General features: G+C 39.8%; 1 protein-coding gene across 11 annotated transcripts in view; it reads left to right on the forward strand.

The window, feature by feature from the left end:
* The first annotated feature begins 599 nt into the window (after nt 1-599).
* The window catches only part of MEF2A (myocyte enhancer factor 2A), a 174135-nt gene continuing 159309 nt past the window's right edge, over nt 600-15425 (forward strand). For 3 of the 11 annotated variants that reach the window (XM_022598908.3, XM_089906890.1, XM_022598907.3), the window contains exon 1: nt 604-1197. The gene's annotated coding sequence lies outside the window, so the exon portion shown is untranslated. Of the gene's footprint in view, nt 1198-15425 lie in introns of all 11 variants that reach the window. The other 8 variants (XM_089906888.1, XM_089906889.1, XM_030764026.2 and 5 more) reach the window with 5 other exon arrangements.

A 15425-nucleotide genomic window follows, 5' to 3' on the forward strand; every position in this document is an offset into this window, starting at 1 on the left:
ATACTAGCTGTGCCTATCAGTAACAAGCTATTACTAGTAGTTAAGATTAGTAGTTTGAGTCTCTCCCCGGACGTGGCGAGCTTGGCTTGGGTCGAAAGCCAGAAAGGGATCGCCCGCCTTCCAGCCTTCCAGGCCCCTTTAAGTCCTACTGTCTGGGGGCCGGGGTCCGAGCCGCCTCGGCGTGCCAGGGGCCTGAGTCCCAATTGTGCTTGCTCAGTGAGGGTGACCCGGTGGCCGCGCAAGCGAGGGCACTGGTGCGGTCCCAACCGCAATGTGGGTGTGGGCGCGGGCGTGGCGAGCGGAGATCTGGGGCGCCAAGCTTGCCCGGAGGGCGGGGGTCTGGCAGCGGCTCCAGGAGCCCGGCAGGGGGTGTCTGGGCCCTCCCGAAGGACGCCGCCTGGCACCGAACTCCGGACGACTGACGGACTCGCGCCCCGAGCCCCGGCCCCGCCCCTGGGACCCCGCCCCCCGGCGCCCCGGGTTGGCTGGAGCCGGCGGCCAAGCGAGGCGATTTGCCACGCGCCGCGTCTCTGGAGCGGCTCTGAGCCCGGCCCCCGCGGCTGGTCAGGGAGGCAGCAGTGGGGGAGGCAGGGCTACAGGGCGCGACGCCGCCGGGCTGCCCCGCCCTAGGAGGCGCCCGGGTCCTCATCAAGTGACCAGTATCCCTTCCAGGAGAACACGGTCCTTCAGAGGGAAGCGAGCTCCAGCCTGTAGCCCCGGCGCCAAACCGCCGTCATCTCCTTCCTGTGCCGGGTGATCCGTCTCCTCATCCACAAGAAAACATAGTCCGCCCCTCACGTCCTTGTGGGGTAGTGCTCGCTTCCAAACAGTGTGACTCTCTTTGCCCGCACCCTTGTCTTTCCCACTCCAAGTGCTCTAGGACCCACCAAGAGGATAAATCAGCTCTATGAAGAAACCTTAAGGGAGAAGCCAGAGAGGGTGCGAAGGGAGGTGAAGGAAAAGGCGAGCTTGGCGGAGGGACACAGAGTACCGTCGAAATAGTGCGCACGCGCGCCGACAGGAACGAGTTCCGGTCTGGCCCGGGCCTGTCTCCTAAAAATAGCCCCGGTGTGGGGATCCGTGCGCTGATGTCCCGACGAGTCCCGGGCTGAAGGAGGCGGCTCCGGGCGGCGCGGAGCGCTGGTGGCGGGTCCCCGTTGCGGTTTGTGTGCGCCCGCCAGCTGCGCCGGAGAGACGGTGAGGGCCGCGGGCGGCAGGGCTCAGTCCGCGGGGCCTGAGGGGCGGCGTCTCGGCGAGGGGGCTGGGGGCGCCGGGGAGGGGGGCGACGCGGCCCAGGAGGGGCGCCTGCGGGGCTCCGGGGACAGCGGGACGGTGTGGTGTCCGGCTGGCTGAGAGCAGGGGTCGAGGCGCGCGGCGGCGGGGCGGGTGGGGTGAGGGGAGGCGGCGAGCGGTGGTCGCGTCGGGGTCGGAGGCGAGGGGCAAGGCGCCTGCGGAGGTGGGGGCGGGGTGCCCCGAGGGCGGGCCCGAGGTCTGAAGGGGTGTCGCGGGCCGGTGGAGGGAGGCTCGGCCGCGCAGGCTCGGCGCGAGGAGCCTCCCAGGGCGCGCGCCGTGTTTGGGGCTGGGGGGCGGTGGTGGACGTCGTCTCCTTGAAAGTTGAAGGAGTTCCCTGGGGGCCCGGAGCCTCTCTGTAGGGGAACGCCCGAGAGCCGTTTTCCTAATCTTTCAGTGTGAGGCCGGGGTCTCCCCGATGCGGTTTACCGGGGGGTGCGGGGGGCGTTTTGCGCTGTTGTTGGACTCGAAGAAGTTCCCCCACTTCTGTTTGGGAGAAGGTTGGTCTAACGGAGTGGAACTCTGTGTGTGTGTGTGTGTGTGTGTGTCAGTGGTCGTGTGTGTGTGGATGTGGATGTGTGTGTGGATGTCAGTGGCCGGGTTGGTACTTGGGGCCAGGAGGTGGCCCGGACTGGGGGCACCTGCGGGTGCGGACGCCCGACAGTGCGGGGAGACGTCGCGGGGAGGGAAGGGGCTACAGAGGGAACCGCTCGCTGCCCTCACCCAGGACGTCCATCTAAGTAGATCCCGGCTCGCAGGGAAGGTTTTGTGTGATAAGAAACTTTGCCTTTTAGTTCGATTCCATCTGTCTTTGATCAGTGAGGATTTATTAGTAGGTGAGATAGTGCAAACAAGTTTGGAAAAGATGAGCATTTCTGAATTAGAAAAGCAAGGGATTTTTTTGTTGTTATTTTGGTTTTTTTCCCATTTAAAGTGTAACTATAAAAATGTCCTCAGTTCTGATGACTGATTACTGAGATAAGAAGCGAGCCTTCTGTCATGATCCAGTAGGGAACCATGTGTAGATTGAAGACTAGCAGCACCGTGTTAACCTGCATTTTATTTTACAATGAGATTGTGATTCCAGTAAGCGTGCTTTTAGAAAGGCCTGCTGTGGTGTGTTGACAGTTTGTGTATTTTAAAACAAATACTGTCTAAAAATTTTCAAGTTTTAGCACAGTATGTTTTCATTGTGTCTTGTATCTATTACTGTATGGAGAGAAGGTTCTCTAAAGCTGTAATTAGGTGTACATTACAGAAGAGCACTTTTCCTTTAAGAATCCAGCTGTGTTGTTTTGGCATCTGCCAAGTACTCCAGTTGTCAGTTTTAAAATCTGTTACCTTGGCAGTCCTTGTACAGTCTGTGGAAAAGTTAAAGAAAATAGCTTAAAGATTTTTTCTGCAAACACAAAAACGGCATTTATTTTAATAGTGTGAATTTAGGAAATGAGGATAAAATAACTCTATTGTGTTATTATGGCTTTTGTATATGTCTTTTGGTTTGGGGTGTTTCTTGTTTTTTTGGTTTAGGTTTGGAAGGCTCAGCCTTTACTCATTTCTTTTCCTGTGAATGGCAACTTTTAAGAAAAAAGTCAGAAGTGTTTTCACTAAAGTGGAAGACAGTTTTAGTTAGACTTTATATAACATGTGTTCACTATGTTTGATATAAAACATTAAGATTAGTTCTATATGATGATGCACTAACTGATTCTGGAATCACTTCTAATTCTCAGCGTCATAGTAAAAAGTTGTGATAATGGTGTTAAAATGAAAATACTCTGAAGAACTAAAACTAGTGATTTAAACACTTTGCAGACACGGGCTTTAATAATTCTGTTGGAAGAGTGCTTCCAATTGAAACTTATTTACTAAAGCTGTCAACAATTGTGAGATGGTAGTGACCTCTCTAAACACAGGTTTTTCATTTAATTCACACTGTTGTTATAGATGAAACTGGTTTTATTCGTACTGGAGCAAAGGTGATAAAATCATGTTAACTCCTTAAATTGCTTCCTAGCAAAAGTCCAATAAAATTTTTTAGGGCAATGAGTGAATGAGTGGTGGGGAGTGCTCAGTAGAAGGAAAATAGCTCTTTGGGGCTCAGAAATAATAATTGTAAAGTCACCATGTTGAATTAGGGATTGAGAATAATCTTCTATATTATTAGAGTTTTTATGTTTCCTTAATGGGTATGTTTGACAAAGGTTATTTTGTAAATGCAACTGGAAATAATCTTTTAAAGATGAGTTGTTTTGAATGGTGATGTTTTATTTTTCAAGGCAGTTGCATTATTGCTTTGTATTTTACATTAAGAAAGCAGTGCAGGTTAATATTAATTTTATTAATATTCAAGCAGTAGCAGTGGGGTAGCAGTGTCGTCACTCATTAATTTTTTGGTTACCAAGAGAAATATCTAAGTATATTCTGAGAGTGGTTAAGTAATTGTGGAAATGTTTATTAGAATGTGATTTTGAAGTTTGAAATATTTTAATAAAATCTTTTTAGTAGATTTGTTTTCCGATTTAGGAGGGGGAAGCCATAAGTAAATTTGTTACTGGGAAGTAGCATGCTTATCAGTGTGGTTTTGGGAAGCCACTTTTTTTCCCTCCCTTTGCTGCTTTTATAAAGTCTGGCAAGAGGAATTTAGAGTAACGCACAATGATGATGGTCCTAGATTTTCTTTGGGCATTTCTAATTTTGTATATTCTGTCTTGTAATCAGACTATGCACCTATTTTTTGTTTGTTTTGGAAGATATACTCATGGTACATATGAATGTTACAAAGTCTAGCTGAAGTTTTCTTTTATCAGCGATGGGGCAATGAAAATACTGCTTTGTGGACTGAAAATGATCAGCATTGCCTTTTTCTAGATTAGAAAGAAAATTTCTGAATGTTCTTAGTAAATTGAGAAGCGAGTGCCCTCTCAATGTTTGAAGTAATAAGGGAAGTGTAAATATGGAAAATCAAATCTGTCTTCTAGTTAGATAACTTCCTGCATAGAACACTCTAATACATTGTGCTGACTTGCAAGTCCTCATAAAGGAAGGCTGCTTGACTTTGTCATCAGATCTTGGTTCTGATCCCAGCTCTACCATTGACAAAGTTATGAGACGTCTTCTGTAAAATGGGAAGGAATTACACCACCTGCCCCATAGAATTGTTAGAATTAAATGAAATAATGGTGTGATAGTTCCTAGGGCGTTCCCTGAGACTTGATGTACAAAAATGCATATTGCCTCGTCTCCTTTCATCTCTTCCTGCATACATCCCTTCCTTCCTATGTAGATTGTATAGGTACTCTGCCCAATACCTGTACCTTTAGTGTTTGTTACCAAAAGGACTTCATGTAATGTATAAATACAGCAGAATGCTCATATATTTGTTTGGGCTAAAATATCCCAGCATCTTAAATTCATTGTCAGATTAAACCTAAAATGTTTAGTTGACTGATCTGCAATCATTGTTGGATTCTAACTTCCATGATCTCTCTACATAAAAAAAAAAAAGTGAAATATAAGTATTTTTCCTACTTTTCACTGAAACATGTCGTTAAGGAATTATCTGTGGGAGTTATCTTTAAGATATGATATTTAAAATTTGAAATTACAAAAATATTTTTATAACATACCTGGAATAAGTATATATAAAAAATAGGTTTTCTTTAGTTGGTAATTTTAATTTTTTATTCTTCATTTTACTTGCTTGGTGGAACTAAATTATTTTATTTAGGTGTGCTTTATCTGTGTATGGTTTATCTGTGTATTCTATGTTAAATGGATCCTATGTCCAGTCTATTATAATTGAAAGTATAAGCTCATTTGTTAATAAGTCTCATGCATGGCACGGGATATGTGTTGGCACATATTTAATAAGTACTATATTATTTATATAGATATATGTTATTTACTGATTTTAATATTTTTGTATTTACTAAATTGATATTTACTGAACTTAGTATTTTATTTAATATTGAATCATCTTAGTAATCACTCAAGATGAAATCATAAGCATATGAGTTAAGAAAATTAGCTGGTTTATGAAGTGGAATACCAGATTTTTGAATATTGGTGTATGACAGCAGATAATTTACTTCTTCATCAGTTTAATACCTGTTGATGCTGAAAGCCAGAGGAATTGTTAACATGGGTGAAAAACAGACACTAGCTGATCAGACTTCTAATAACTATCAGCCAAGGCACATCTTTTTATGGTTGTCTTGAATCAATACTAATTTTATTTTCTTCCTTATACAAAAATGTAAACTTTAATTTATGGACTTAAATTCAGCCATCAATAAAGTTACATTGTTATATGTTTTGAGAAACGTTTTGGTAGTGGGTGGTAAATTTATATTGCATGAGCTGGACCTTTTCACCAGGTTATTTTTGTTGCCAGCAGCATGCATGTGGAGCTTGACTTGGATTAGTTTGAGGTATGATTTGTGACCCTTGGAACAAAAGGATACTCTCCATTTAACCTGGTAAGATAACTTGTAGCTGTTGGCTTATTAAAACAAGGTGCTCTTGCATTGACTAATTATTGTATTTGCTTGTCTCACTTTTTATCCCCAGCCCTAGCAATCCATCTTTTACATAGAGATTAGGATTACATTTCTAAAATTCAGATCTAAATTGCATTCTTCTTTAAAAAAAAACTTTGAAGGCATGTAAAATCAGTAAAGAGGCAGTAATTTAAAAGATAAGAGGTTAACCTCTAAAATCTGACTGCCCAAGTTTTAGAATACCCACTCTAGCACTTTTTCTTTGGCAAGTTCTCAGTCTTCTTGAGGCTCAGTGTATAAAATAGTGATTATAATGTTATTTACTTTGTAGAGTTGTTGAGACGATTGAATGAGACGTGTATTGTCAAGCTTTTAGCACAGTCCTTGGTACCTAAAATGCGGTAATTTTTTCTCCTGCTGTTACTATCATTACCACTACTGCTGTTGCCATTATTAGTCACGGTTCACTTCATAGTATGATTCTATCCTATCTTTCTAGGCTCATTGTCAGCCACAACTCTTCAGTTTCTATGACCCAGTTAAGGCCAGCTATTTGCTCCTCTCTGAAAAGGCTATTATTTTCATGCTGATGTCTCCCACTTTTATTTTTCTAGCCCGGAATTTTCCTGAGCTTGATATTCACTTGGAAATCTAGTTGGGATTTCAGACATAATGTTAGCCACGTGACTAAGATATAGCTATTTATTCCTCTCCCCCAACCTTCTTCCTCTCTCCTACCCTCAAACCCTGGTGTCTCTACTGGCCCTCCCCATCTCAGTAAATGGCAGGACTCAAGCCAGAAACCTAAGATATCATTTTGGATTCTTTTCTTTAATCTCAGATCCAACCCATCCACACGTTACGTTGTACCTTCAGAATCTATCTTGAGCCAATCCACTGCTCTTAGCCTTCACTGCCTTCACCTCTTTATTTCAAGGCATCATTATCTCTTGCATGAATTACTGCAGTAGCCTCCTGACTGGGCTTCTTGTTTCTTTTCCTGTTCCTCACAAGTTCTTTATTCACACAGCAGCCCTAGGAACCATTTTAAGAGCCTCAGTCATGTCATTTTTCCTTAAAATCTTCCAGTGACTTCCCATTCCTTTCGAATGGCCTGTATTCTTTTCTGCGACCTGAATGGCCCTGAATGATCTTTCTCCTTCTCATTGTTCTTCCCTTCATTCACTGGATGCCAGCCACTTGCGCCTCTCAGTGTTCTTTAAACGTTTTACTTCCTTTTTAGGGTCTTTTGCACTTTTTGTACTACCTGCTTGAGATGCTTTTCATAAGGCTGGCCTGGCCAAACTCTTTGGAACTTGGCCCAGATCTCACTTTCTCACTCAGACCATCCTGTTTAATGTTGCAGTCCGTTAGTTACTCTGTCACACATCTTGTTTATTTTCTTTAAGACACTTAGTATAATTTGTACATATCTTGTTTAGTTATTGCTTAATTATGGTTTTTCTCCATTATCTGAATGTAATATATCTATATCTTCATTCATGTTTTTGCCAGGGATTGGAATGCTCACTTGCTCATATTTATCTTTTAAGTTGTAGCTCAGATGTTATCTTGATACCGATTTTAATGTTTTTAGACAAAGTTTTCCTCCCTTGCTCTTGATGCACACACTATTTGTAAAATCCATTATAGACTATTTAAAGTATTATAATTGATGTCATTCTCTTCTGCTAGGCGGAATTCCTATGTCAAAGACTGTTGCTCTTTCTGTATGCTCAGTACCAATCAGTCTGTCATGCCACATATTAAATCTCCGTAAATGCTGAATTGAGTGGAAGTTGTCCTAATCAACTGAAATGACCAACACAAACCAGTTTTCCCAAATGAGACTTTAAAAATTATAAAAGTACTTTCCAGATTATAAAATACTAGTTTGTGCATTTCCTGTACATATTAATATATGTATTCTGGGTCAAGGCAGGAATCCCAGAGTTATCGAGCCTAAGTATAATAGCATTTCCTGAGATTCCATTTTGTGAGAGCTTTCCTGGCCAGCATTAGGAACCTAACAGCTATTTGTAATGGTGAAGATCATTCCACATTCTAAATACCTAAATTACAAATGAGCTTTTGGAACATAACCTGTTTGCAAGTTGGGGACTATTTTAGCAAAATGTTTATTTTGATGCTGAAAACCTTTTTCTTAATGGTGTTAAGCTTATTTTCACATGAATTATGAAGGGAAAGGGAGAAAAGAATCTGCGAGTTGAGATTTTGTTTTTCAGAAATGGCTCGGTTTTCCCAAAGTAAAGTTTTGGTATTGGCAGAAGGTTGTTGTTGTTTTAATGTTTTGCTTTGGGAAAACCTTAGAAGTTACAAGACTAGTACAGTGAACTCATATACCTGTCACCTAGATTCACTGATTGTTAATATATTTAGCATATTTGCCTTATGATTCTCTGTATTTGCAGAGTGGCCCCAAACTCTGGAAACAGATACTATTATTTTATTTTATCTATAATTTGAAGCTCCTTGATTACATTTTCTGGAGTATGCCAAAGATTCAAGTTTATTCAGTTAAAGTCAGAAGCATATCATCTGAGGCAGAACATCACAGATGCATACAAGGGATAGATTGGAAATGCTGCATTAATGTACTTTGCTAACAAGGAAACCACATATTAAACATATTAATGTCATTCAGCATATCATGTATTGTGCTGTAATAGCAGGAATCCACTCTGTAGATCTTTTTCCTCTTCTTTTTTTTCTTTTCTCCTTTTTCTTCCTTTTCCTATTATAATTATTTTTATTGTTAACCATTTGAGAGTAGGTCTCACACATCATGATCCTTTACCCCAGGTGCTTCAGCAATATTGTCTAAGAACAAGAGATATTCTTACATAACCACAGTATGATGGATTCAAGAAATTTAATATTGATACAATAATTTACTATACAGTTCATGTTGAAATCTCTTCAGTTGTGCCAATAATATCCTTTAATAGTGTTTTTTTTTCTAATTCAGTGTTATTTATTGTATTTTAGTTGTCCTCTCTCCTTTAATCTGAGACAATCCTTCAACATTTTTTTTTCCTCTGGCATGAATAGTTTTGAAGAGTACAGGTCCTTTGTTTTGTAAGATGCAGGAATACCACGTAAGTGATGATATATCCTTCATAAAAAAAGGCAATATAATATAATGTTTGACCCATAATATTGTTGTTTACTTGGATCACTTAGTTAAGGTTTGAAAACTCCATGTAAAAGTTTTCATTGCCCCCTTTGTTATTGTTGAATAATCTTTGGGGAGACCCTTTGAGACTGTGTAAATACTCTGTCTTCCCCCAGAATGTTCACATAATGGTTTTAGCATTTGTTGATGATTCTTGCCTGAATCAGTTATTACACAGCAGTTTCAAAGTGGTGTTTTTATATTATTCCTTCTATATTTGTTAGTCGGCCTTCTATTCAATTGTAAATTAGAGCTTTTCCTTTTCATTGCTTATTTAATATCAATATAAGTTTATAGATTCTTTTTTTATGAAGTAGGTTATACTCTATCACCTGTAAGTATTCATTTTTAAAAAATATTTATTTATTTTTGGCTGCGTTGGGTCTTCGTTGCTGCACACGGGCTTCCTGTAGTTGCGGCAGAGCAGGGGCTACTCTTAATTGTGGTGCACGTGCTTCTCATTGCAGTGTTTCTCTTGTTGCGGAGCACGGGCTCTAGGCGCACGGGCTTCCGTAGTTGTGGCTCGCGGGCTCTAGAGCGCAGGCTCAGTAGTTGTGGCGCATGGGCTTAGTTGCTCCGTGGCATATGGGATCTTCCCAGACCAGGGGTCGAACCTGTGTTCCCTGCATTGGCAGGCAGATTCTTAACCACTGTGCCACCAGGGAAGTCCCCTGTCAGTATTCATTTTGATGTTCCAAATTAACTCAGGTTTGGTCAGTGGGAGCTCCTTCAACTTAACTCACTGATTGTTTTGACATGTTTCTATCATTTTTGGAGCACTTCCTTACTTTGGGGACAGAAGATATTCCAGACTCATCTTCTTCTTTTCCTGCAGCTGTCCTAGGATCAGCCATTTCTTCAGGGGGGTCCTGGTTTCTTTCATTGGGTTAAGAGTATTTAGAAGTCAAGAACTGGGCAGTAGGTATGCTCGTTGATACTGGAATATCATTGTTTTAGAGCCTTTTCAGCTGACCAAGCTGAGAAATTTTGAGTTTATGCTGATTGCTCAAGCAGTAGATTGTAATTTTTCTTGACGTTCCTGGAACTCCTTAGCACAGAATCTTTTGTTTTGAAACTGTTAACAGTTTAAGTGACTAATTTGTCATGTAATTTTTCTGTTTAATTCTGTAATGGTTGGGTCTTGATTTCCAAAACTTATTTTAAGGTTCTTGGGAATAGGAGTCCTGTTTTATATCTCTTTGTATGTTCAGTGAATATGTTTCATAGTGCCTTGAGCATGATTGGTACCCATAGGTGGTTTATAATGTATAAATATAATAATGACTCAATATTATGTTTATTACTCTTACACCATAGTTAACTATTCTTGTGTTTTGTTGTAACATTTCAGGTAATTTTGTGGAAACTTTTAAGTTAATTGGTGATTCATTTGTTCTGTTTTTACTAACTTTGTTAACCTTGAAGTAATGAAACATCTAAAAGTTTTTCAACTTAAAAATTTTAAAAACCTAATTGTTGATATTAAAGTATATAATTAAAGAACATCAAAACAACTAATTTTGACATTGCTGTTTTATAGTGTTTTGTTCTTTAGCCCTTTCTGGGATTCACTTTAATTATAGTGAGATGATATCTAGATCCTTTTTAAGTCTAGGTTACATGCTTTATATATAATTAACGTTGACTTGTTTATGAAAGTGAAATTAAGTGCTACAAAGTGTAGTGGAAAGAATATTGTGCTACTGAGCCAGGAGTCATTGGGCTCTAACTCTTTGTAAACATTGTGTTACTTTGGCAATTTCACAGTTTGATTTTCATTATCCTATTCATTCAGTCTATGGGGCTAGGTGATGAGGAATAAGAGTGAAAAGGCTTTCACAGTCATGTGGGAGTATGGATACATATAGGTTTATAATTCACTTTGCTATGTGCTTGATGTGTATAGTGCAGAGCGCTACAGGAGCACATAGAAGGGGCAATTAACCCAGTTTCAGGGAAGCCAGGAAAATTTATTCCACTGGAAGTGACATTTTCAACTTAGGATGAAGTCTAAAGAGTGAATAGGACTTAGCCTTGTGAAGAGAGTAGGTAGAGTTTACTAGACCTGTTAAGGGCAAGAGATACACTTAAGAACCTTGGGTTGCTTGGAGAAACTCAAAGAGTACACTATGGATGGATCAGGCAGTGCCAGAGAGATTAGACTGGAGAGATAAATAGGGACCAGATTATGAAGAGCCCTTAAGCTGTGTTAAGGAGTTTGTACTTTATTTTAGGGAAAATCTAAGCATCTTAAGCCTGGGAGGAAATTAATTTAAAAGGTGATACTGATTGCACTGTGTAGACTTCTTCAGAGAGAGTTAACAACTGGTAGGCAGGGCTTCCCTGGTGGCGCAGTGGGTAAGAATCCGCCTGCCAATGCAGGGGACATGGGTTCAAGCCCTGGTCTGGGAAGATGCCATACGCTGCGGAGCAACTAAGCCCATGCGCCACCACTACTGAGCCTGCTCTCTAGAGCCCATGAGCCACAACTACTGAAGCCCGTACGCCTAGAGCCCGTGCTCCGCAGCAAGGGGAGCCACCGCAATGAGAAGCTAGCGCACCACAACGAAGAGTAGCCCCCACTCACTGCAACTAGAGAAAGCCTGCGTGCAGCATCAGAGACCCAACTCAGCCATAAATAAATAAATAAATTTAAAAAAAACAAAAAACTGGTAGGCAAGGAGAATAATTAGGAGGATGTTACAACAAATTAGTTAAAAGGGGTTAAGGTGGCCTGGACTGTGATAGTGGGATGAGGATTGAAGAAATAGTTGGATTTGAGGAGATATATAGGAGGTAGAATGAAAGGACTCAGTGATGGAGGGCTTGTGGAAGATGAAAGAGAAAGAGTTAAGGGTAATGATTAGGTTTATGGCTTGGGCAACTGAGGGAATGAATGGGTGGTTTACTGAAATAGGAAGCACAAGTGGAGATTTAGGCTTTGGAGAAAGATGATGAATTTACTTGTGATAGAGTGCCTAGATGGATGAACAGGGTATAGTCAGAGAGTGGGATGTATAACTTACTCTCAGAAGTGAAACTGTTCCTGTTAATGACAAGGCCTAAGGAGTTGCCCGTGGAATGGGTGTTTGAAGAGGACTGGAAGTGAAGGTGTGTAGTGGTCCGGGAACAGAGAGGATTTATCTATTAAAAAAAGCCTAAGGGTATGCCTGCCCTAAGGCAGAGCACCCTGTTTTAGATTATCTCAAGGTTTTCAGCATTTTATCTTGGAAACTAGAAGTGAGAAATTTCAGATACTGTGGTCTTAATAAGATTGTCTTAAGTTAAACAAAAAAGCAAACAAAAAAGCAAAAAAAAAAAAAAACCCCCGCAACAATAAACATTTTTTTCTAAACAAAGCAGGAGACTGTTTAATTGCTCCAGACTCATCTTGTATTTTACCTTTCCCAATCCTGGAATCGTCCTCTTTTCTGAAGAGCCCTGGCTCCTTTCGTTGGAGGATGGCATTTAGAAACCAAGATCTGGGTGCTAGGTGTGCTCATTGCTCCTGGGGTGTCATTGTTTCTAGGCCTTTTCAGCAGAGATAAGGAATATGTGTGTATATACTAACCCACACATATATATATGTGTGGGTTAGTATATGATTATACATATACAGTCACTTCTACTATAGCGTGGCATGTGTGTTCCTGAAAATCACTGTGTGATGCAAAGTTGTATAATAAAGACCACGGGGTTTGTGGCATCAATGGAGCTAGGAAAACAATACTCAGAAACTTTGTCAGTGACACATTAAAGAGAAAAGATAGGAACCTAGTAAACCTATTTAAAATAGCAGTCATGCTGTTAAACATGTTAAATGGTTAAGTATTACATAAAGAGTAAATATGGCTCTTTGCTATGAAAAAGACATGAAGTTTGCTTATGTAGGTGAGTTTTGGAAAGGTTGTGGCTTGTGAGTTATTTTGAAGTGGTGGATTGAGAGTTATCTGAAATCAAATGAAACACCACCAGATGTGGATGGATGTGGCTCATAACACATGCTGTTATGTTATGGACTGTGGTAGATCATTTTCATTTGAGTCAGTTCTCCCTTGGGTGCCTTGCAATTTATTCTTCATTTCTGCAATAATTTTTTTTTCTATTTCTTTTTTGAATTCAGTCAGCTTTTTAAGTTTCTCATTTTTGTTTTTAGTTTTTCAGTTTCTGTCTGATTCAGAGTGGTTTTCATATCTTCAAATGCTTGTTTCAATATGTTTAATCCAATTATTGATATATTAGGAATAATATATTAACAGAATATATTTAATTCTGTTTGGAATACTGACTTACAGAGTTTTTGCTGCTTTGAGGTTGTTTTTGGTAGGAGGTTTTCCTCACATGATATGTCAAAATCTGTTACCTGATTTTCTGGATTTCACTTTTCTTTTGTTCATTTTTGTGACATTGGGGGGTTTTAGAGTATTCCTAGTTTAATGGTGCCCTTTTCTGTCAGTATAAAATAGTCCTGTTACTTCAGTAGTTCTTATTTGTTTGTTTTAATGGTTGGAGAGAAGGGTTGTGAGACTTCCAATTTTATGATTCTTTTTGGTCTTGCAGGACCTTAAAATTTCCCCTTTTTCTTTTTCCCTTTACCATCCAATTGCCAAAGGACACTCTTTCCTTCCTTTTGCCTGTCTTCTCCCAGAGGCCATGTGTTTCAAGGTTGTGCCCCCTTACATGGCGGCTAGCGCTTTAAATGGCACCTGTTCTTTAAATCACCAGAAGTTTGAACTTCCTTCCCTGTACTCTGTATTCTGATCTGCCCATTTTCCCTGTATTTTCCCAGATTTAGGGTGGGTTTAATATTTTTGGTGGTCCTTGCAAATGACCCTTAGGCCTGTTTGCTGGCACCAAGACTTGTGGTGAGTGGGGGTGGAGTGACAGCTTGGGAGATCAATCAAGTACTGGGATTTGGTGAGTTTTCTGTTTCCATTCATAGAGAGCATTTTTTTTTTTTTTGTCTTTAGGCTATGCTGAAAGCTTGGTTTTGTGTAGGATTTCCTTTTCCACCTTGTTTTTTCATATGGTTTAGGGGAATATGTTTAGTTAGTTAGATAATGCTACCACCATTGTCCTCACTAAAGTGTCTACTTTTGGGGGAGGGGGAGCAGGAATCTATTGACTTATGCTATCAGTGCTACAAAGGTTTTAGTAAGAAAAGACATAGGTAGTCAACTTACACTGGTGAGCTAGAGATGTTAGAAAGTACCCTGTAGGAGATATAAACCAATTTAAACACTCTTGCTTCATTCTGCTAGCATGTAAATGCAGGTTCTAGGTTATTGCAAGAGTCTTAAGTGATTTTTTTCTGTAAAGTAAGGTTATTCAAATATTTATTTCTGTAATGTATATTGGAAATGCTTTGGTTTTATTTGTAACATGAATGAGTTACAGGTCTATATTCAACCTAGCACTTCTTTGGTACTTCTTTATTCTAATAACAATCTAATATGTGAAGTTTTCAGAAAAGGTAACTTCTTTTTTGGAATTTAAATCATTTTTAATAAAATTTTTTATACTTAGAGGTGATGTAAATAATATATAAGAAATCTAATGGTATGTAAGGAATAATAAAACATTCACTTGTGGATCTACTGCCTCACTGAAAAAGTAAAACTACCAGTATTGTTGAAGTCCCCTGTGTGAACATTCATAGTCTTATTTCTATCTCTAACCCCAGGATTAAGAGTTGTTAAGAATTTGTGGTTATTATTCTCTTGGCCTATATTCTTAAGCAGGATACTATTAGTACATGTAGCTAAAGTCCATTTATTTTCCATGCCCTCACATGCCATTGTATGACTACTTCACAGTTTATTTATCCATTCTATTTGTTTCCTTGCTGGTTCTGTTAGTAGGATAGTAGATTTTTTTCTTTTTTTCTTTTAGAAAGGTAACTTCTAAACTTGGAAATTGATCTGATAGATGTGAACTTCTTTGAAAGTTAAACTACTTGTATCTCTTCTCTTTCTTTTTCTACTCTTTTGGCTTTCTCTGTTTTATTTTATGATTGAACTGTTGTCCTTTGATTACAATAAATTGTAGGTGTCGTGTTATTTCTTGGCTGTACACTTTTATTGTGTTTAATAAGATGGCACTGTATCTGTTGATTGTAGTTGAAGTTAACTGGTTCTCTGTCTTATATGCTTTATATCTATGTCTTTTTAACATGAGAAATTTCACAAAGTTGGAGTTATGTGTGGAAGTTCTTTATGCTTGGTTTCTAGAATTTAGTTGCTTAAAATATTTATTACCTTTAAGCATTTCTTTCCCTAGAATAAACAAGTTTTTTTGTCAGTGTTTTACGTTGTTGGGGTAGAAATTGACTTGTTCCATTAGTCATACATTTCTTTTTAAAAATATAAGCCAAAATTAAAAAGCCTATTGACTTTAAACATCAGAAATCTTTCATAATATAAATTAAAACCTTTGCT

Source organism: Delphinapterus leucas, chromosome 2 (genome assembly GCF_059928025.1).
Source record: "Delphinapterus leucas isolate spDelLeu-1000000601 "Yukka" chromosome 2, BTC_Dleu_Yukka2, whole genome shotgun sequence".
NCBI lineage: Eukaryota > Metazoa > Chordata > Mammalia > Artiodactyla > Monodontidae > Delphinapterus > Delphinapterus leucas.